The 21,191-nt window shown below is 47.2% G+C and overlaps 2 long non-coding RNA genes across 3 annotated transcripts; one reads left to right on the top strand and one right to left on the bottom strand.

The window, feature by feature from the left end:
• The first annotated feature begins 1,200 nt into the window (after positions 1-1,200).
• On the top strand, positions 1,201-10,284 carry Gm39999. The gene is made up of 3 exons (XR_867041.1): positions 1,201-1,237; positions 7,042-7,134; positions 9,894-10,284. It is a non-coding gene; the product is annotated as a predicted gene, 39999 (long non-coding RNA).
• A 5,098-nt stretch (positions 10,285-15,382) lies between these two features.
• Gm34542 lies at positions 15,383-19,559 on the bottom strand. Of its 2 annotated transcripts, none has more exons than XR_375322.3 (3): positions 19,300-19,559; positions 16,893-17,016; positions 15,383-15,559 (listed from the first exon to the last, which is right to left on the bottom strand). It is a non-coding gene; the product is annotated as a predicted gene, 34542 (long non-coding RNA). The 2 variants fall into 2 exon arrangements; XR_867039.2 differs by lacking the exon at positions 19,300-19,559 and adding an exon at positions 19,199-19,227.
• Between the last annotated feature and the right edge of the window lie 1,632 nt (positions 19,560-21,191).

Here is a 21,191-nt window from a genome sequence, read left to right as displayed (position 1 = left end):
GCCATCAGGAGTTGGTCAACCCACCTTCGGGGTGTTCTGGAGCTCTCAGAGATTTTGTCCCCAGAGCCAACTCTCACCAATGAGAGCAGAAATGGCATATAAACCTCACATCTCTCTATGGGGCAACTCTGAGGTGTCCTATCCATCTCCCTTCAGGGTTCTTAGTGGCACCTACAGTAGTGAGTATTCCAGGCCACACGCTCATCACTTGCTGTGATGACTATTCTTGGTTGTCAACTTGACTATATCTGGAATGGACTACAGTCCGGAAATGGAGGGCATACCTGTGATTAGATCTTCAGGTAGGAAGACATTCCTTTAGTCAGGACTATGCCATCTGCTGGAAGTCTCTAGAAGGACGCAGAAGAAGGAAGCTTCTGCTCTTTGCCTGCTTGCCCTCCCCTTGCCAGCACATCCATTCCTTCGCCTGCATTGGAACCTACTTCTCTGGGATCCCAGCATATAATGAAGACCCAGCCTTGTGGACTGAATAGCTACTAGATTCTTGGACTTTCTATTCACAGCCAGTCATTGTTGGGTTAGTTGGACTGAAGCCTGTAAATCATTCCAATAAATTCATGTGTGTGTGTGTGTGTGTGTGTGTGTGTGTGTGTAGTGAAGATTCTGGAATTTTGATTTCTTTAATAAAAATTTAAAAAAAAAACACCAAAAATGTATGTTTTCATTTTAATCCCGGGTCAGGGATATGGGGCTGCTTTGCAGCAGTTGACTACACTTTGCCTTCTGCTCGTCCAGGGGTATGGTTTTGCTAGCTGTAGCTAGTTTCTGAGACTGTGTGACGTTTGGAATTCTGGGGATCTTTCAGATGGTGTATAATAAACGCTAGGGCCCTCCCTGAGAGGCAGGGTAGAATGTTGTTGGTTGGTGTTAGTCACAGTTGGTCAAGGTTTGTAAGGAGTCATTCGAGAAAAACAAACAGCAAGAAGAAATTAGATATCCTGACGATGAAGCTCAAACTCCCACCAAGGAACCTGAAGCTCCTGATCAGCAGGCAAGTAGTCCAGTGATAACGTTGTCCCCTTTCAGACCCCTGACTTTATTCAGGGATCTCTTTCTGTTGCAGGATTTTCCCTGTCCAATCATATTAGGGCAGTGGGAGGCCTGTGATTGAACAGGGAAAGGGAGGTGGAGCTAAGACTTACAGGGACAGAGAGCATCTCAGGGGAGCAGGGAGAGAGAGGAAACTGAATGGAGGCCGATGTGATGTTATCAAAAGGTTAGAATAATTGGGATAAAGCTTTATTATTATCAATTGGCTCTGAAATTATTTTATTGGCATCTTGTAAATTGTGATATATAAATCTGCTTGGATAATTAAGCTTTAAGAGTCTTGATTCTACCAGGGTACTGGTTATTGTGATGTGATGGCTGACCATGGGGTGCGTGGTAGTGAGAGGAACTCAGCGACCCCCACCAGAGTGATGGCCTGATGGGAGGCCTGTGGTCCGGTGTGGCTGGGGAGTTGGTGGGCGGGCAGGAGCGCAGGAGTATGGTCTGACCCCTCAGAGATTTGGCAGGTTCGTTTTTTTAATATTTCCTGCAACATCTTTCCTTTCTTCTCCATTCTTTTTTCTCTCTTATCCAGTGTTAGGGGGTAAAGAGTAGAAGAAAGAAAAACCCACAAAGTAGTAAAAGTCAAGCTACAGATAGATAGATAGATAGATAGATAGATACATAGATACATAGATACATAGATAGATACATAGATAGATACATAGATAGATAGATACATAGACAGATAGACAGACAGACAGACATTCCACAAGGTCTGTGACTAGTGAATCCTAATACATTTTCCAAATAAAACACTAACATCTCACCTTCAGTGGCAGGGGCTATTTCTATATATTAAGGGTCTCGAGGCCTGTGATCATGCCGATAGTTTGAGGATGGAAACTGGATACGAGCCATGGTTTTAAAGTGCAAGAGGGCTGAGAGGGCTAGCCTGCAACAGGGAGGTCCAGAGAATAAAAACAGAATGAATCTAGAAACGGATGGATGAGGAGGTGTCAGTGTGGTAGCACAGCAGAGGCTGTGAGTGTCTGTTAGAAACAGTGCAGAAGGGAGGTAGCTGAGGACATCTGGGGACAGCTGGGGACAGCTGGGGACAGGGTGCCTCAGCAAGTGTGGCCTTTCTGTGGCTGGAAGGGATGGCGAAAATACACACAGGTCAGTGAGACCCAGGGCAGGACAGAAGCTGTCAGCAATGGGGGCTGGGAGAGGCAGTGTTGACAGGAGGTTGGGAAGAGGATCTAAGAGCCACCACAGCATACTCGGGAGCCTGGCTGCACTAGGCTGAGGGTGCCAGCCCTTATGTGGTCTAAGTCAATGGTCACAACGGCATGACTGTGGCTTTATCTTCAGAGCTGATAAAGCTAGTGTTTGGGTCGTGCCCACAGTCCAAACCACCTCCCCTCAGAGACACCTGGCACCGTGCCGTGCTGGTTGCTTCGCTATTTACAACAGCCGAGCCACAGAAGCAGCCTAGATGCCGTCAGTGCACTGTGCACACATCCTGCAGCCTCACTGTCTATAAAGGAAGATGGAATTATGACATTTTCAAGCAAATGTCTGGGACTGGAGTTCATTGTATTGAGTGATATAAGCGGGACTTGGGAAGACAAATGTCACTATGTGGGAGGAGGAGGGATCTAAAGGGAAGCTGGGAGGAGGGGGAGGAGCACCATTGTGAGGAAGGGTATAGAGGAGGAGGGAAGGGAAGCAGAGGCGGGGATGATGAATAATGTCATAACGAAATCCACTATTCTGAATTCTAACTTAAAATTAATTTAAAAAGTGATTAAATCCTTAAAAATAAAACAAATACTGATTTTTTTAAAAAAGGAACAAAACAGTGGTTATGGTCAGAGCACTGGCACTGAGTCTACAGAGCTGGAACTGAGTTCTGGCACTCATTAGCCATGTGGCCTTGAGCAGAGGGCTGGAGGTCTTCAAGCCTCGCTTTCACACCACTAAGGTGCTGGGCAAAGCCCCTTCATCAAAGCGTGATGGGGGCTTGGTGTTGCTTTGCAGGGTCTAACAGACGATGGAGCTGGCCCATGCTCAGCACCTACTAAGCGCCTGCACCTATGGTGACCACTCAGCGCCCATTAAGTGCCTGTGCCCATTGTGACCACTCAGCACCCACTAAGTGCCTGCGCCCATAGTGACCACTCAGCACCCACTAAGTGCCTGCGCCCATAGTGACCACTCAGCACCCACTAAGTGCCTGCGCCCATAGTGACCACTCAGCACCCACTAAGTGCCTGCGCCGATGGTGACAATGAGGATGAAGGGGAAATAGAAATGGAAGGATCTGCCAGGCCATTGGAATCCCTGCCAGCCTGGGAGGGTAGCTTAGTGGAGAAAGTGCTTGCTGCCCAGGCATTAAGGACCAAAGTTCAAAGTCCAGCATGCACATAAAAGCTAAAGATAGGGGCACGAGTCTACAATCCCAGAGCTGGGCAGGCAGAGACATATCCCTGGGGCTTACTGGCCAGCCAGTAGCCAAATCAGTGCAAGACAGGGTTTCTCTGTGTACCCTTGGCTGTCCTGGAACTCACTCTGTAGATCAAGCTGACCTCAAATTCATAGAGATCCACCTGCCTCTGCCTCCCGAGGACTGGGGTTAAAGGCGTGCACCACCACTGCCCAGGATATCAGTCCCTCTTTAATTAGTTACATTTAGGGTCTGTCTCTAGACTTGACTTCAAAATCTTAAAACATCTTTTCCTTCCAAAGAGAATGGGCTGGAGCGGGAACATGAGAGTCCAGATGTGCACGAGAGTCCAGATGTGTATGGTTCCAAAGCATGACAACCACAGCTGCACACACAGTGGGGAGGAAGAGAAAGGGGCGAAATGTATTCCCTCCCTTCGTGGCCAAGGAAATACAGCAGGTGTGCGAATGGTATCCAACTCTGATAATCAACGCGTCAATCCATCCTGCAATAAGAAAGACAAGTGTAGCTGCTTGTATCACTAATGCTAATTGTGTTTCCCCAAAAACTGTTTGCACGAGAGGGTCTGTTCTTAGCTTCTGGGAACCTGCTCCTAGTTGGTTCTGATTGGCAAATAAAGATGCCAACAGCCCATAGCTGGGGAGGACGAACAGAGCCAGGATTTTAGGATTTCCTGAACTAGGGACAGGGAGGAGAGGTGGAGAATGGAAGAGGAGATCCGCCATGCCAGGAGAGTGTGGAGGAGAGGAGAGCTTCCATGCCTGAGAAGAGTGGAAGACAGAAAGGCATGGCCGGCCACCACGTGAAGGAGCCGGGAGAGCGCAGCCCTGAGGGCAGCCCAACAGGATCTAGATCGGCCAAGATAGAACACAGGATTCAGTAAATAGATTATCAACAGGAGGTAAGTTCTAACAGCATGGAGGTTAGGCAGTGGCCCAGCTCTTGTGCCGTTTAAGGCAAATTAACATATAAAGGCTGAGTGTGTGCGTCGCTCGTTTGGGAACATTAACCATTGAGGTGGGCAGCACAACCTGCACCAGGATCTATTCATTAAAGTTAATCCAACAGACAAGAGAATGTAGCAATAGGGAGATAAAAGGAGACACTGGATGCTCTAACAAACAAACAAAAAGTTACTAAAGATCTCATCAGCTTAAAAAGAGAGAAAAGACACAGGGGACTGGGCTGAGCATGGCAGCTCTCACCTGCAATCCAGACACTTGGGAGCTTAGACAGGAGGATGTAGAATTGGAGGTCAGCCAGGGCTATAGAGGAAGCCTCTGTGTCCGGGGAGGCGCAAGTGTGTGTGGACTTGAACTCCTATCATGCAAAACTAATTGAAAACAGTTAATATATCACCATTGTGTTACTAGTGTATTAATAATTACATTAATTATAGACAAACCTAGCACTTCAATTTAAAGCTTCCCTCCTGCCCCCAGAAGCTGGTGAGATGTCTCAGTGGTTAAAAGGTAAAACAGCTCCTGCAGAAGACCTGAGTTCAGTTCCCAGCACACATCGAATGGCTCCTGACTCCAGCTCCAAGACACTTCTGGCTTCTTCTGCGCGCGCACGCACGCACACACACACACACACACACACACACACAAAGATCTCATATCAAATGAAAAAAAAACACTACAACTATATTCTTCTATAGGACATTTTAATGCAAACACTCGGAAAGGGTAAAAGTTAAAAGATGAAGCTATTGTTGGCAGTTGTGCAGTGGGGTTGGCACAGATCAGTAATGTATGTTAAAGTGGTAGAGGCCAGATGATTAAGAGTTCAAGGCCATCCCAAGCCTACAAGATGGCTCAGCTGGTTAGGGGGCTTGCTGCCAAGCCTAAGGACCTGAACTTGATCCCTGGGTCCCACATGGTGGAAGGAGAAAACGAATTCTTGCAAATTGTCCTGACTTCCATGTGAGCGTTAATGGTACACATATACCACCCTCCTACACACACACACACACACACACACAGAATAACAAAAGACAAAAGTATGTTCTAACATGGAAGCACAGCTGCATTGACCCAAAGAAAGCTGCCTTAGCTAGTACCGAGTGAAGCAGATTGTAAGAAAAGAAGCAACGTAAAATAAGAGAGAGATTTTGTAATAGCAAAAACGACTCCATCATGTCCTCTGGAAAGAGGAATCAGTTCTATGTATCTGTATCTCTCAACATGGCCTCAATGTGCAAGAAGCAGAAGCTGCCAATAAAAAGGCAAAATCGAGACATGTGCAGACAGTGGCAGGCTCTACAGCACGATCTGTGACTGATAAGGAGACACAGGCAATAAGAAGAGCCTTTGGAGCCTTTGATCAACACTGTATACACTTGACCTACAGAATCTCCATTACGGTATGTTTCCTGACCACAGTGGAATTAGCTAAAAAACAAACAAACAAACAAACAAAAACAAAAAAAACTTAGCAGAAGAGAACATGTCTAAGTAGCTGGAAACGAAGCAAAACGCCTCTGAAAACTCACAGTTGGTAGGTAGATGATAGATGATAAATAACAGTTGATTGGTAGACAGATTAATGAATGGTAATTGACAGGAGATAGATAGATAGATAGATAGATAGATAGATAGATAGATGATAGATAGATAGATAGATAGATGATAGATAGATAGATAGATAGATAGAGATAGATGATAGACATGATGGGCATATATTGATAGGTAGATGATAAATGATAAATAGCAGTGGATTGTTAGATAGATCAATGGATGAATAATTGATAAAAGACAGACAGACAGACAGACAGACAGATGGACAGAAGGTAGCAGAAAGGTAATGCAGAGTGAAGCATGGTCCGCTTAAGTTAGCAATCAGAGCCTCCTTTGAAAACTACCTTTAACAGACTTTCGAACACTCAGAATTAAGGCACACTTGCAGGATGAGACGGGCTCCTGGGAAGAAGGCTCAGCTAGCTATGGACAGCAAGACAGGATGCAGCACGCCTCCGTCTGCTCAGTTCCTGCCTTGAGCTCCTGCCACAACTTCCCTTGGTGGCAGAACATTACCTGGATAAGTAAGCTGAAGTCAGCCCCTTTCCTCCCCAGTTGCTTCTGGCCTTGGTCTTTATCACAGCAGTAGAAAGAAAGCCAGGACAATGTTGTTTCTGGGCATTAGACCTGTAAGAACGAACTACAGGATAATAGACAAGCCAGTGCACCTGTGTTTGTTCAAAAACCACAGAGGGAGGCACACCTGCTGGATGCTGGTGTCAGTCCAACAATCAGGGCTGTGCCAGAGCGCCAAGAGTGAGCTCCTGGTGGCCTGGAGCACACAATACAGGAGAGGAAGCCATGTCAACCTCCCCCTCCTCTCTCCCTTCCTTCTCTTCCTCCCCTCCCTCTCTAAGAGTGCACACACTATCTTGGACTTTGGCAGCTTTGAGTGGGTCATTCCTCAGGAGTCACGGACTTCATATGTGTTGATGTTACTGTTATTTGTTTGATAAAGGTTTTGCTTTTTTTTTTTTAATTTTTGTTTTTTTGTTTTGTTTTGTTTTGTTTTGTTTGTTTGTTTGTTTGTTTTTCTGCTAGGACTTGAAATTTGTCAATTCCACCAGGCTGGCTGAGCAGCCAGTGAGCCCCAGGCACATGCCCATCCCGACCTCCCCAGGCCTCGGATTACAGGTAGAGGCTGTCACATCTGACTCTTCCTTCTATTCTGGTTCTTAAAATCAAACTCACGTTCCATGGTAAGCACTGCACCACCCTCACACTCCTCGTCGGTCAGAAGTCAGATCTTCCGTGGGAGACAGAGTGGGTCAGAATGTGAGAGTGCCACGGCTCTGATGGAGGAAATGGGGCAGGGGGTGGGGGGCACAGGGGGTGGTCAGAGGCTCCTGGAGATAAAGAAATGTCCAGGTTGAGAATGAGGACCCACCCAAGGAAGGCTTTGAATCCCAGGGTGACTCAGTCATTGTACACTGGTGTTTTGGAACAGAGAGGGCTGGGGAGGCAGTGCAGATGTAGGCATGAGTATTTACATGCGTGAGTATTTACATGCGTGAGTATTTACATGAGAGAGTATTTACATGTGTGAGTATTTACATGTGTGAGTATTTACATGAGTGAGTATTTACATGTGAGTATTTACATGTGTGAGTATTTACATGTGTGAGTATTTACATGTGTGAGTATTTACATGCATGAGTATTTACATGCGTGAGTATTTACATGAGAGAGTATTTACATGAGTGAGTATTTACATGAGTGAGTATTTACATGTGTGAGTATTTACATGTGTGAGTATTTACATGTGTGAGTATTTACATGTGTGAGTATTTACATGAGTATTTACATGCGTGAGTATTTACATGCATGAGTCAGCCTGGGAGTGAGCCTGTGTCCAGCTGAACGTGAAGTGATTTCTGCAACTTCATCCACAGACTATTCCCAGGGAGCAGTAACTTCCTGTCTCCACCGCTACCTCCTCAGCCTGCTTCAATTTGGAATTACAGACACACAGGAAGTCTCCAGCAATTCTGTCAGAAGACTAGGTGGCCGGCTTGATTTTTGGCTCCTGTTAGAAGAGGGGAACTCACTAGTTTACCCTTCAGCTGACTCACTGTTGATGGAGGGTCTGGCTCTGGGGACTGAGAATGGTCTGATGTCATGGGAGGCACTCACAGCAGCGGCCAAATGTTAGGATAAGCCTGAGAGAAAGCCCATCCAGCCATCAGGGTGTGAGGCCCCTCGGGACACGGTTGACTCATAGTCCAGAGTCCTCACACCAACTTCACCGCACTGGGCTTGATACCCAGCGCCCCATCCCCACGTCCTGTCTGTAAAGTGGGACAGTTGTGATTATTAAAACAGGGTCACCATGAGGGCAGGGAAGACCTGAACTCTACACAGGAACGGCACTGGTTCTAAGCATGAATTTGGTATTGCAGTGTTTTAAACCAAATATGCTGTTTTGGATGAATTTTTACTTTTTTAAAGTATGAAACTCTGTGTGTGTGTGTGTGTGTGTGTGTGTGTGTGCGCGCGCGCACATGTGTAACCTGTGAAGGGCAGAGGACAGCTTTCCGGAGTTGATTTCCTCCTTCCACCGTGAGATAGTGGGATCCTGGGCTCCAACTCAAAAAAGTTGATATGAAATGTGGACTTCTGCCCTAAGGGAGATTCAAGTCCCTCACAGTCCAAGTCAGGAAGATCCAGCAGCCAGTGCGCTGCCTCCTCTGCTCGATCGCTCCGCTCCGGAGCAACCTGGAGCTGGAGCCTGTGCTGTTTTAGGGAAATGGCAGATTTGGTCATTAAGACAGAGTGAGAGGAAGTGAGCTTGTCAGGCCGAGAGACTAAACCACCACTTCAGCACTTCAGAACTGTTAAGAACAAAGATTTCCTAAATACGTGTTCAAAGTTCAACATTGAGCTAGCATGGCCTCCAGCCATTTAGGAGATAGAGGAGAAAGGGACAGAGACAGAGACAGAGACAGAGACAGAGACAGAGACAGAGACAGAGGGAGGGGAGGGGAGGGGAGAGGCAGAGACAGAGACAGAGACAGAGACAGAGACAGAGACAGAGACAGGGAGAGAGGGGGCAAGGGAGGGAGCGAGAAGGAAGGGGAGGGACAGAAGGGGGAGAGGGAGAAGAAAGTTTGTTTCCTCAGCCTGTTTTGTAACTCTTCAGTGTTGATCAGAGGAGATCAAGTGTCCTGGTCTTGTTTCTGTTACTGCGATAAAATATCCTGAGAAAAACCAACGTAGAAAACTAAAGGACTAAAGCTCACAATTCCAGTTACAGTCTGTCACAGCAGGGACGTCAAGGCAGGACTTTAAAATACCAAGAGACACAGTGCACCCACCCCCCAGGAGCCGAGGTGAAAGAGCGTGGGGTATCCACAGCTTGCTTGCTTTCTCCAACCGTCTACAGTTAGCATCTCTTGGGTATGGAACGAAGCCATTTGTAGTGGGCTGGGACTTCCTGTATTAATGAACCTAATTATGACAGTCTCCCACATGCACGCCCACAGGCCAGCCAGTGTGAATGCTCCTTCACAGAAACTCGCTTCCCAGATTCTAGGTTGTGTCAAATCAAGGATTACAGCTGATCACCACAAAAGGCCATCACTCTGTGGCCCAGACCATTGGAACAGTTTCTTCTTACCCTTCTCTTCTTTCCCCTTCCTTTCCCTCCCCTCCCTCCCTCTTCTCTCTTCTTGTCAGCCCCTTCCCTCCCTTCCTTTCCCCTTCCTTTCCCTCCCCTCCCTCCCTCTTCTCTCTTCTTGTCAGCCCCTTCCCTCCCTTCCTTCTCCTCTTCCCTTCTCTTCTTCTTTCTTCCTCTTCCTCCTCCCTCCTCCTCCTTCTCCCCTCCTCTAGGGAGTAAACCCAGAACTCTACCACCGAGTTCCATCCACAGCCTTCTTTTTACTTTTTATTTGTAGACTGGGTCTCACTGAATTGCGCAGAAGACCTGAAAGTCACTCTGTAGCTCAGGCAGGGCTTGAACTTGGGTCCTCCAGGCGGAATCTCCCGAGATGAACCACCCGCATCACCAAAGGCACCTTGCAGACTCCGGAACACACAACGACCTCTCCAGGGAAGTGAAAGGCAAACAGGGAAGCTCTTCAGCCTTGGAAACTTAATCATTCTAGAACCTTCTAGCTACATTGAAGCCTGACATTTGCTATTTGAGCACAGGAGGGAGGGAAAGAGACTCCCAAGTCCAGGGCCAGCCTGCCTGCAGAGGGCCTGCTTCACCGACTGCCACACAGGAGTCTCCCTGCCTCTGCTCCTTCAATGGTTTTTCAAAGCACGGCTTTAAAAACAGCTCCTCAGGGGAACTATAAAAGAAATAATGTTTTTGATAGAAAAATCACTGTGTCAACAACAACAACAAAAAAATGAATGTGAAAAATAAAAATACTGATTTCCTGTCACCCAGATAGAACCAGTGTGGCCGTCTTTCTCTTTCTTATGCATACAGTCCCCTCGGTTTGCATGTTTGAGCACAATTACATCGCTTTGTAGTACCTATTTTGTTGTTGTTTTGTTTTCAAGACAGGGTTTCTCTGTATAGCCGTGGCTGTCCTGGAACTCATTTTGTAGACCAGGCTGGCCTCAAACTCAGAAATCCACCTGCCTCTGCCTCCCTAGTGCTGGGATTAAAGGTGTGCACCACCATGCCCGTAGTACCTATTTTTAATACTACGGGGACTGGAGAGACGGACCTGTTTGGTCAAGAGTACACACTGCTCCTCTCAAGGACCTGGGTCAGTTCCCAGCACCCATGTTAGCCGCCTGTAACTCCGGCCCCTTGGCTTTGCCAGGTTCCTGCTCTCAGATCTGCATACTTTAAACTGTATTCTCCCCCACTTCCCATCACTTAAAATTTAGGAAGGCAGGCAGACTGGTTATAGCGGCTCATCCCAGCAGCTGGGAGGCTGGAACACTAAGATCGTGAGTTCTAGGCCAGTCTAGTGCACAAAAGACCCCATCTCAAGAAACCAGGGCTAGGGATTAGCCCAGGGACAGAGCGCTTGCTGTCGGGTTAAAAGTTTGACAATTTGAAAACATTGATTTTTTTTATAACTCTTTGTCTGCTTCATAGATGGAGACAGCTAATCATAGCTCTACCACAGGCGTTCCTGAACGCTGTACGTCAATCAGCCTTTGCCCCACGTGAGCCTTTGTGTGGAGAATGTGTCTATCTCAACAAGCAAACAATCTTGCTTTCCCACCAACGTCTCTCCTGCATCTGAAGAGCTGAGTGCGAACTGCAAGAGTGACCTGGACTCAGAGATGGGCTCCACGGCTCCACATGGAGGCACTGCCTTCCAAGACTGCAAAATGTCCTGGGGTTGAGCTTCTTCACGGTCTCTCAAACCAACAGAGAGATTTCATCCCACCCCCTGTCATCACAGAAACAACAAGGAATGCTGGCGAGGATGTATGGAGAGAGGAGCCCTCCTGCTCTCGATGGGAATGTGCAGCCCCTGTGGAACAGTATGGGACCCCCCCCCCCCGACACTGACATTAGCAGTACTATCGGAGCCAGCTACACGGCTCCGGGTCATATATCACAAAGATACACGCACATCCAAGTTTACTGCTGCGCTAACTCAAGAAGTTCCCACCGCCTCCTCTCAGCCCTACCTAGCCTGTCTGGCCCTTCCTTCTCTTCCCCCATCCCGTCCCACCCCACTCCTCACTCTAACCACCCTTCCACTCCTCTCTCTTCTGAAACAGTCCTTGCAAAACACCAAATCCATTGTCCTGTGCCCCGAATCAACTTCCGGTTTCACAAGCAATGTAATACAGAAAAGCATCTTCCTACTTAAAATAACGAAATACTGAAAGACAAAGGCACACCATTTATCCCTGCTCTCAGACCATCTGGTGTGCACCTCCTCTTCCTATTCGAGCTGAAGGGAAGTGAGAAGGCTAGGCTGACTCCATGACAGACTTCAGATCGGCAGTTAAGAAGACTGGGCCTAAGAACTGGGCAAGTCCAGCCAAGCCCAAGCAAATCAATTGCTAATAGAAAAAAAAAAAAAAAAAAAAAATCCTGGCTCCATCCTTCGTGCCCCATAATGGTTCCAGAAGCCAAAGCTCATCTACCCTGGAAAACCACGTGCCTTAAATCGAGCCGGTGAGCTCACGTGACTATCCCTCTATTTTGGTAATGGGAGACGCCAGCAGGCTGGACTTCTGCAGAGTAAAACACTCATTGTGTTTACGGACTACCTGATTCCGGGGCTGATTCCGGGGCTGATTCTTCAGAGAATCATGGACCCTTACGGAAGGAGCCGTGTGTTGCTTGTTTGCCTTGGGTGTGTGTCAGGGTCTTTTTAACTGTTCCCCAGGCCTCCACAGCGCAGATGAACTGGGCTCACCTAAGATTCTTTGAAAGAATATTTATTTCTCCTTCACTTTAACAAACAGTGACCCGTGTCTCCTCTGTAGGGGCCGCTCCTTTCTCTAGGTCAGCTACTGAGACCTGCTCCCTGGGCAAGCATTTCCCCTTCAGGTGACTAGGTGCTGGCACCCCGCCCCTACCCCCATAGACGCAGACGCTAAATGTTCCTGCGCAGCCCCCTCGCATCCCTCCGCTCTTGAGCCCCACTGGACAGCAGGCTTCCTGCTTTGTTTTCTGGCTTCTGCAGCATTTCCACTCTCCCGTCCATCTTTCCTAAATCCTTCTGCCGCTGTCCTTCACTCCATTTGCCCCGAGAGGCAGCAGTCCCTGTCAGAGATTCGGATCTTCTCCCTCTACCTGAGCGAGTGTATAGACCCTCCTGGTTGGCACAGCCATAACACCAGGGAGCTTGACGGAGATACTTTTAGGAACCAAGTAATCCCAGAACCTGTGAGGTAGAGGCTGAAAGATGAGTTCAAGGCCAGCCTGGACCACACAAGACCCTGTTTCAAAACAACGATGAAAATGTGATAATAAGTAAAAACCCCGGGGGCATGAACTCTGCCCCTCCAGCACCAAGCAGGATCCCACACATGGCTCCAGCTCTGATGGCTTTCTTAGGATCCAGGAATCTATGCCTAATATTCATTTTTTTAAATTTCTTTATTTTATTTATATGAGTACACTGTAACTGTCTTCAGACACACCAGAAGAGGGCATTAGAATTCATTAAAGACTGTTGTTAACTATTATGTGGTTGCTAGGAATTGAACTCAGGACCTCTGGGAGAGCAGAGAGTGCTCTTAACCGCTGAGCCATCTCTCCAGCCGCCTATGCTTAATATTCTTAAGATCCCCTTTTTTTCCCCATAAGAGCTGCAAGTCTAAATTTGAATGTGAAAGTTCACGTTTCCTTAAGAGTTGAAAATAAATTTAAAAGAAGATTTAATCCCACGTGGTTAATAAAGCACGCTTGTACAGTGGCTCTGCTGCCAAGACATCAGATGTAACTCCTATCTCAGACAAACTCGTCCTTCCTGAAACCTTCCTCTTCTGAATTGTGCCCTGCGAATCCGGAACCAACCTCATGATTCTGCCTGGGGGTTGCTCCAGAATGAATCGCAGCACAACCCTTCCATCCCCACGGCCCTCCCTGAATTGTACCCGTCTCAGAGCATCCTAACTGGCTTTCGTTAGTGCCTAGGGGACACTCCTCCATTCTAGAACACCCTTGCCATTGATACTGTGACAGGAGGGGTGGAGAAGGAGAAAGAGGAAGAGGAGGGGGAGAAGGGAGAAGGGAGAGGGGAGAGGGGAGAGGGAGAAGGAAGGAGGAGGAGGGAGAAGGAGGAAAGAGGAGGGGGAATGAGAGGGGAGGAGGAGGGAGGCAGGAAAAGAGTAGGGAAGGAAAACTACAGTGGAGGAGGAAGAAGGGGAGAAGAGGAAGAAAGGGAGAAAGATAATGAAACCAAGAAGACAAGGAAAGTGGAGAAGGAAGAGGAAGAAGATTGAAGAGAAACGGTGAGAAGGGTACTGGAGAAATGGCTCAGGGGTTAAGAGCACTGGCGGTCCTTCCAGAGGCCCCAGCAACCACATGGTGGCTCGAAACCATCTCTAATGGAACTTGACGCCCTCTTCTGGTGTGTCTGAAGACAGCTACAGTGTACTCGCATACATTAAATAAATAAATAAATAAATAAATAAATAAATAAATAAATAAATAAATAAATAAAATCTTTTGTAAAAATAGTAAGAAACAGTGAAGAGGGAGAAAATGGAGAAGGAAGGAGGAGGAAGTGAGGAAAGGGGAAGAGATGGAAGAGGAGGGGAAGTATCCAAGTCCTCCCAACGAGTCAGTACTCTGTTGTCCCCAAAGCCGTGGTGCCAATCGTGAGCTCCTTCGATTCGATTGATCGAGCGTTATACGTTTTATCCATATTTATCAAATCGGATTTCAGACATCCGGCTTTCATGAAAGAGCACGGTGTCTTCAGCCTCGCTATAACCAAAAGGTTAGGGGCACTTTGCAGTCTTCAGCTTGGAGCCACTTGACTGCCTGGCTGGGAAGGCAGAAGGCAGGTTACAAATCTTGAGGCGCTGACTACAGCTTAGGAGACCAGAGCGCTAAGCCCCGCCCCCAACTCTTCCTTCACTCCAGTCCTGCCTCCCCGTGCTAATCACAGCCGCCTGACAAAGATGCCGCTTCCGACTCGAGCACAAGCTCCACGCGGCCGCCGCCGCACTGCCATGGCTTTCGAGTCACTTCAATCAAAGTGGACTTTCGCCATGCTGAGGGGGGCTTTCCTGAGGCTCAGTAAGTCTCTCCTCAGAGCACTAATGAAGCTGGACTTTGTCTGGACAGCATGTTTGGGTTGAAGACATTGCTTCATGAGGTCGTCTTTTACTTCTTCGGAGCACTGCACTCAGCTCAGAGTCCAAGGGAAGAAGACAGCTCCTGGCAGACAGGCACGCCTCGGTCCCTTGTGCACTGCTTACATTCTTCAAAAGCACAGACACCCAGAAGGAGCACACGCATCTCCCCTCAACTCTTATCCTCGATTGCATGTAATATATATAAAATCCTTGTTTTATGCTGTGATAAGTAGTTACGAAATAAAGCTGCTAAAATGAATAATTAAATGTATTTGGGGGGATGGGGAGGAGATTCGTAGTTAAGAGGAGGCTTGTTGCTCTTGCAGAAGACCAGAGTTCTGTTCCCAGCACCCACATCAGGCAGCTCAGAACCATGGATAGCTTTAGCTCCAGGAGATCAGGTCCCCTCTTCTGGTGTTCTCCGGCACCAGCGACATGTGGTATACACACAGGCACACACACACAAGCATACACACAAATAAAAATAAAGTTTTGTTTTTGTCTTTACAAGAATAAGTTAAAAAGATGTATCTACCTGATTTATATTAAGGCTTTTCAAAGTGGTAAAGTCTACTAGACACCTAGCCGTATCCTGTCTCCCTTCTTTTTTGGTCAGAGAGTAGCAATTGTTGTGTGGAAGGGATTTAAAACTACACGTCACAACCTCCTTTATTAAACAAATAAGAGTGCCATTTAAGAGTCCTCTAGCCCATGAGATGCCAGAAGTGGTTGGTAGGTAGCTTCCCAAACATTTCCTTAGAAGTGAAGGTGGATCCTGTGTAGGTGGCTGCAAACTGGTAGATTCGGCATGTCCCCCTTCCTGTGACATGGAGCAAAAGGAATGATCTTGAACTGTCATCATCTGCCTCCAGAGAGCAAAAAGCAATCTTCCCCAAGCTGCTTGGACCTGCATTTTCCTTTTATACACAACTAAACCGAGTAGTGCTGTTCAAAGCTACTTTGAATAAATGAAGAAGAAAGGGAAGGTAGGTAGGGCTGGAAAAGGAGGAGGAGGAGAGGGAGGAAGGAGAAGAGGATGAAGAGGAAGAGGAGGATGAGGAGGAGGAGGGAGGGAGGGAGGAAGAGGAGGGAAGAGGAGGGGGGAGAAAGAGAAGAAGGGGGAGAAAAAAGAGATTGGGAGGAAAGGGGAGGAGTACAGAGGAGGGGAGGGGAGGAGGGGGTGAAGAGAAGAAGAGGGGGAGGAGGGAAAAGGAGGAGAGGAAGGTCAAGGAGGGGAGGGGAGGAGGAGAGGAGGGGGAGGAGGAGAGAAGGAGGAGGGAAGATCTTTTCTTCCTTGACTAGCCCAATAAATCAGCAAGGTGGAAGGAGGTACTAATTAAGTGATAGCTGTAAGTAAATGATTTTATTCATAGCATCTCAATTTCTTCAGGTGTGCTTTTCACCATTTCTGTCTTTTAGTTCAAATAAACTCCAACATGAAAATCAATCTGCTGTGCATTTAAAGACACCTACACAGAAGGTCTGAATCATTTGCCAGATTTAAGCCCCAAATTTTATTTCCATTTTGGCTGAAAGCAAACTGTTCCTTTTAGGGCTTGGGAGCCTCTCGGTTTCCCACATTGAATGACATTCTAGGTTTTTGTGTAACCTCCTCTGCTCCGCACATTCTAGATAACTGCTACAATCACTAACTTTCTCATAGCCCCACCCCCACCCCTGCTGTGCTGTCTCTGGGGATGTGGCCCTTTCCAGTGGCTGTGGCTGTGGATTATCTGAGTAATTGCTTCAGTTCCTCGCTTGTTTTTGAGCTGAGGGCCAGCCTGACCTCAGGGCCCACTGCAAATGACTCAACAGTCAAAGTGAGAGTTTCGTCACTAAATGTGGCCCTGTTTGCTGTAGCTGTTTTCTCTCTCCCAGATTACTCAAATACCATCTGGCTAAAGTCAAGTTGTCTCAGAACCCACAGAATCTCTACCACGGGCTCTGTAGGACCTCTGAAAACTCAGCCATGTTGCAATCTCCTTTGGAGACTATGCAATGATTGCATGCTGTCAGCCCAGCCTCTCCTTCTGCCTCGCGTCCTCCCAGGACCCTGTTGCCTCCTGCTAACTACTGTGTATGCCTTATCTCCCCACAACCTTTGCTAAGCCAGAAGTCAAACTAGAGGCCACTTTCCCAAGTGCCCCATTTACCTTCTTTTCCTTCTGACAGTTCCAGATAAATCCTCAGCAGACTGTCTTTCCCCATCTAACACAGCTCCACCGTGTCTTTGGGGACTTTGTGACATCACCCAAGAATGTATCCTTAGAAACAAAACTGCAAAACCCAGAACACCAGGAGACAATTAAAGAAATTTTCGATGGTGAGATCACAAGTAGTAGAGACTTCTCCTTAACGGGCAGCAACTTTCACGCACTCAGCACTCTCCTGAGGCAGTTTTGCAAACAAGTTAACAATACCCTTTTCTGACCGCTCAGACCATCTTTAAGACAGAGCCTGTTTTGAATGAACAGTGTACAGAATGTACAGTATGCCACCAGGCTTTGGCGGTCCCCAGGGAAAGATAAAGGAAGATGTGTCCAAGAGGAGCCTTCCTCTTTCTCTTTCTCTTTCCCCTTTTTTCTTCTCTCTCTGGCTCTTTGTGTCTCTCTCTCTCTCTCATTTCATTTCTCCTTTCTCTCTTTCATCTCTCTTTCTTTCTCTCTTTTCTCCATCCTTTCCTCTCTTTTCCTATTTCTTCCTCCCTCTCTCAAATTCTGTCTTTTATCTCGCTCATTTCTTTCTCCCTTTCCTCTTTCTCATTTCTTCTTTCTCGCTTTCCTCATTTTCCATTTTCCCTTCCTCTCTCTTTTCCTTTTTCTCTCTTCCTCCCTCTCTCGCATTCTGTCTTTTCTTTTCTCTCTCTCATTTCTTTCTCCCTTTCCTCTTTCTCATTTCTTCTTTCTCGCTTTCCTCATTTTCCTTTTTCCCTTCCTCTCTCTTTTCCTTTTTCTCTCTTCCTCCCTCTCTCGCATTCTGTCTTTTCTTTTCTCTCTCTCATTTCTTTCTCCCTTTCCTCTTTCTCATTTCTTCTTTCTCGCTTTCCTCATTTTCCTTTTTCCCTTCCTCTCTCTTTTCCTTTTTCTCTCTTCCTCCCTCTCTCGCATTCTGTCTTTTCTTTTCTCTCTCTCATTTCTTTCTCCCTTTCCTCTTTCTCATTTCTTCTTTCTCGCTTTCCTCATTTTCCTTTTTCCTTTCCTCTCTCTTTTCCTTTTTCTCTCTTCCTCCCTCTCTCGCATTCTGTCTTTTCTTTTCTCTCTCTCATTTCTTTCTCCCTTTCCTCTTTCTCATTTCTTCTTTCTCGCTTTCCTCATTTTCCTTTTTCCTTTCCTCTCTCTTTTCCTTTTTCTCTCTTCCTCCCTCTCTCTCATTCTGTCTTTTCTCTCTTTCCTCTCATTCTCCGCTCTTCCTGTTGCACAGCTGCAGATGGACCAGGAGACCCCAAGTGTGTCCAATCACCGGCCCCACCTGAGCCACACCTTCATCTTTACTATTACTACTAACACCGCACCAAGTGTCAAAATTGAGCTCACTCTATATGTAGCCCAGGCAAGCCTTGACCTTGCGCGCCTCCTGCCTCAGCCTCTGGCGTAGTAGGGATTAACCAAAGCCACTTGAGATTTTCTTCAGTCAATAAATCCTTACTGTATATGATGGCAACACACTCCTGAGTCCAGTACTTAGGAAACTGGAGGAGGAGAATTGCCATGAGTTTGACGCTAGCTTGGCCTACCTAATGAGTATTCGTCTCTAAATAAATACATAAAGAAGTCTTATCAGTGCCTCTCCCAGCAAGCCCTGCATGGGGCCTCAATGCTGTGGTGGGTGGGGATTCTGGTTGGCTATTGCTAATAATATACCCAGAACCTAAGTCCAACACACTAGCTGCTGGAGCAGTATTCTCAACCTTCTTACAGTAAATGTTAAGGTGATACCCCCCCACACACACACACACGCACCATAAATGCATTTCATTGTTACTTCATAGCTGCAATTTTGCTACTGTTATGAATAACAACGTAAAAATGTCTGATATGCAGAAAAGTGGGGGATCGTGACCCCCAGGTTGAGAACCGCTGTGCTAGACACGTGTTACTACCTGGAAGTGATTGTATAGTCATGAAAGTGAAAATGCCATTTCTTCACTTGTATAGCCTTTCTTTTCCGTGTTGGTTGGAGTTATTATGTCGGATAGGACAAAGAATGTTCCTACCAGCCTAGATTCTCTGCATGGCGCTGGAATCAACAGTCAGATTCCAGCGGACATTCCTGGATTCCTTCTGCTGGGTCACTCAGTGCGGCTTTCTCCAAACCTTTGTCTTGTAGGATTGGAGAAGTTAGCACGTTTTCCTCGCCCCCCGCCTCCCGCCCCTCCCTCCTCCCTCTCTCCCCATCCCTCCCCTTCTCCTCTGACCCTCTCCCACCGTCTATCAAACCCAACGAAGAAGAGAAAAACAACCTAAGTGATTTCACTGATTGTCACTCAGTCCACCACCAACGCCAAAAAAAAAAAAAAAAAAAAAAAAAAAAAAAAAAAAAAAAAAAAAAAGCAGGACTGACTTTAGTTCCGCGTTTCCGTTCCCGTCATGCACCAGAGCCCGTGTGCACCAGGGAAGGTTGCTAGCACGGTCCTCGCCCCCAGCAAGCTGCCTTCATCTCCCCAGCAGAGGGCAACTGCGTTTCAGCTTCCTGATGGAGAGTGTTTACACCGCCGTTGCTGGGGGGTGGGGTTTAAAGATGGAGTGGGCGTGTGTGTGTGTGTGTGTGTGTGTGTGTGTGTGTGTGTGTGTGCGCGCGCGCGCTTCCAGTGATACTCTGCGTATTGAACGGCAATGCAGGGTACCAGATAATTCTGGCTATCTGAAGGGCAAGCCGTGGGAGCTTGGCGAGCAAAGTCCTACTTCACAGGAAATTCACGCCTGGCATTCCAGGACAGCACAGGGACCTGGCCCAGGGACTCTGCAGACCCTGTTCTGTGGTACTCTTATTAAGGAGGGAGTGTCAAGTCAAGCTGGAGACAACCAGGCAGCACTTACGGCCTCAGAGACAGACACAGATGCCCTTTCTTGGGATCAGACTGGGTCTGGAGGGCAGGCCTGTCAACAGCTGGACAACTTATTCACTTCTGCCAGGCCACAGCATGGCGGTGGCTATACAAGAGGACATGCCAGGGACTAAAGGGGCTACAATATTCACGAGCTCCTCTCTGAAGACCTGCACTAGCCCATCTCCCTTCCCCAGTGGCTCTGTCTCGGTCATCATCTCCCTCAACAAGACTCTCAGCACAAGGATATGAAGACAGACAGGTACCTGGGAAGGTGGGAGAGGGAAGAAGAGAAGAAGGAAGACTATGTAGGTGACATACACATATTCAGGTGACACGGAACTAATTATGTTGTAACTAAAAAGAAAATTCAAAGCAAATCAAGGATATATCTGATATCCTTAAAACACATATCCAGAAGGGCTGGGGACTTTGATACCAAAGTCAGACTCACATCTGTAATCATATTACCCGGTAGACTGAGACAGGGAAACTGAATTCAAACCCAGCCTGAGCTATATAGAGTGTGATTCTGTCTTGGGGAAAAAGAAAGCAAAATAACATAAAATTTAATATACATGAAAAGAAAGCTGGCTGAAGAAACAAGCTCAAAGCCCTGGATCCTGTCCTGATGTCCAAGAAAATAAAGTCTCAAAGACCTGGAGAAACGACCAAAGGTTAAGAGCACTGGCCGCTCTCGAAGACTAAAGGCTCATTTCCCACAATCTACTCTATGGGTAACAAGTGTCTATAATTCCAGTTCCAAAGGATCTGATGCCCTCTTCTGGCCTCCATAGGCCCTAGGAACACCTATGGTGTACACAAATATATGCAAGCAAAATATTCATACGCATACAACTAAAAGAACATTTACTAAAGATGTAGCAAGACAGCACCGGGCACAGCTGGATATGGGGATTCATCGCTTTTGACTTCGAGCAGTTGGCTTGGGTGGGTCTCCTCTCTAAGTCAGCCCCTGCTGGCTTCACCTTGATGCCCCCTTATTTTTAAACCCCTGTTCATCTAGACAGGACTAATGTGTGGCCAGGCCTTGGGCTCAACACTTTGGCTTCTTTCTGCAGAAATCTTTCAGGATCACCAAGAACTGCTAAGTCCATGTGAACCCAAAGAAACTGAAAGTCTTCCCACACAATTCCTGGCAGTGTGTCTGAGATAAGTAGAACCTTGTGACAGTGAAACAGTGCAAAATAGAACTCTGTGTGTGTGTGTGTGTGTGGTGTGTGTGTGTGTGTGTGTGTGTGTGTGTGTGTGAGTGTGTGTGTGTGTGTGTATGAGAGTGTGTGTGTGTGTGTGTGTGTGTGTACATGAGTGTGGTGGTTTGAAGAGCTTTGACCCTCATAGACTCATGCGTTTAAATGGTTGGTCCACAGGGAGTGGCACCGTTAGG

The sequence above is a fragment of the Mus musculus genome, chromosome 2 (genome assembly GCF_000001635.26).
Source record: "Mus musculus strain C57BL/6J chromosome 2, GRCm38.p6 C57BL/6J".
NCBI classification, from domain to species: Eukaryota; Metazoa; Chordata; class Mammalia; order Rodentia; family Muridae; genus Mus; species Mus musculus.
The sequence above is the reverse complement of the archived record's forward strand: the minus strand, read 5'-3'. Positions and strand labels throughout refer to the sequence as shown.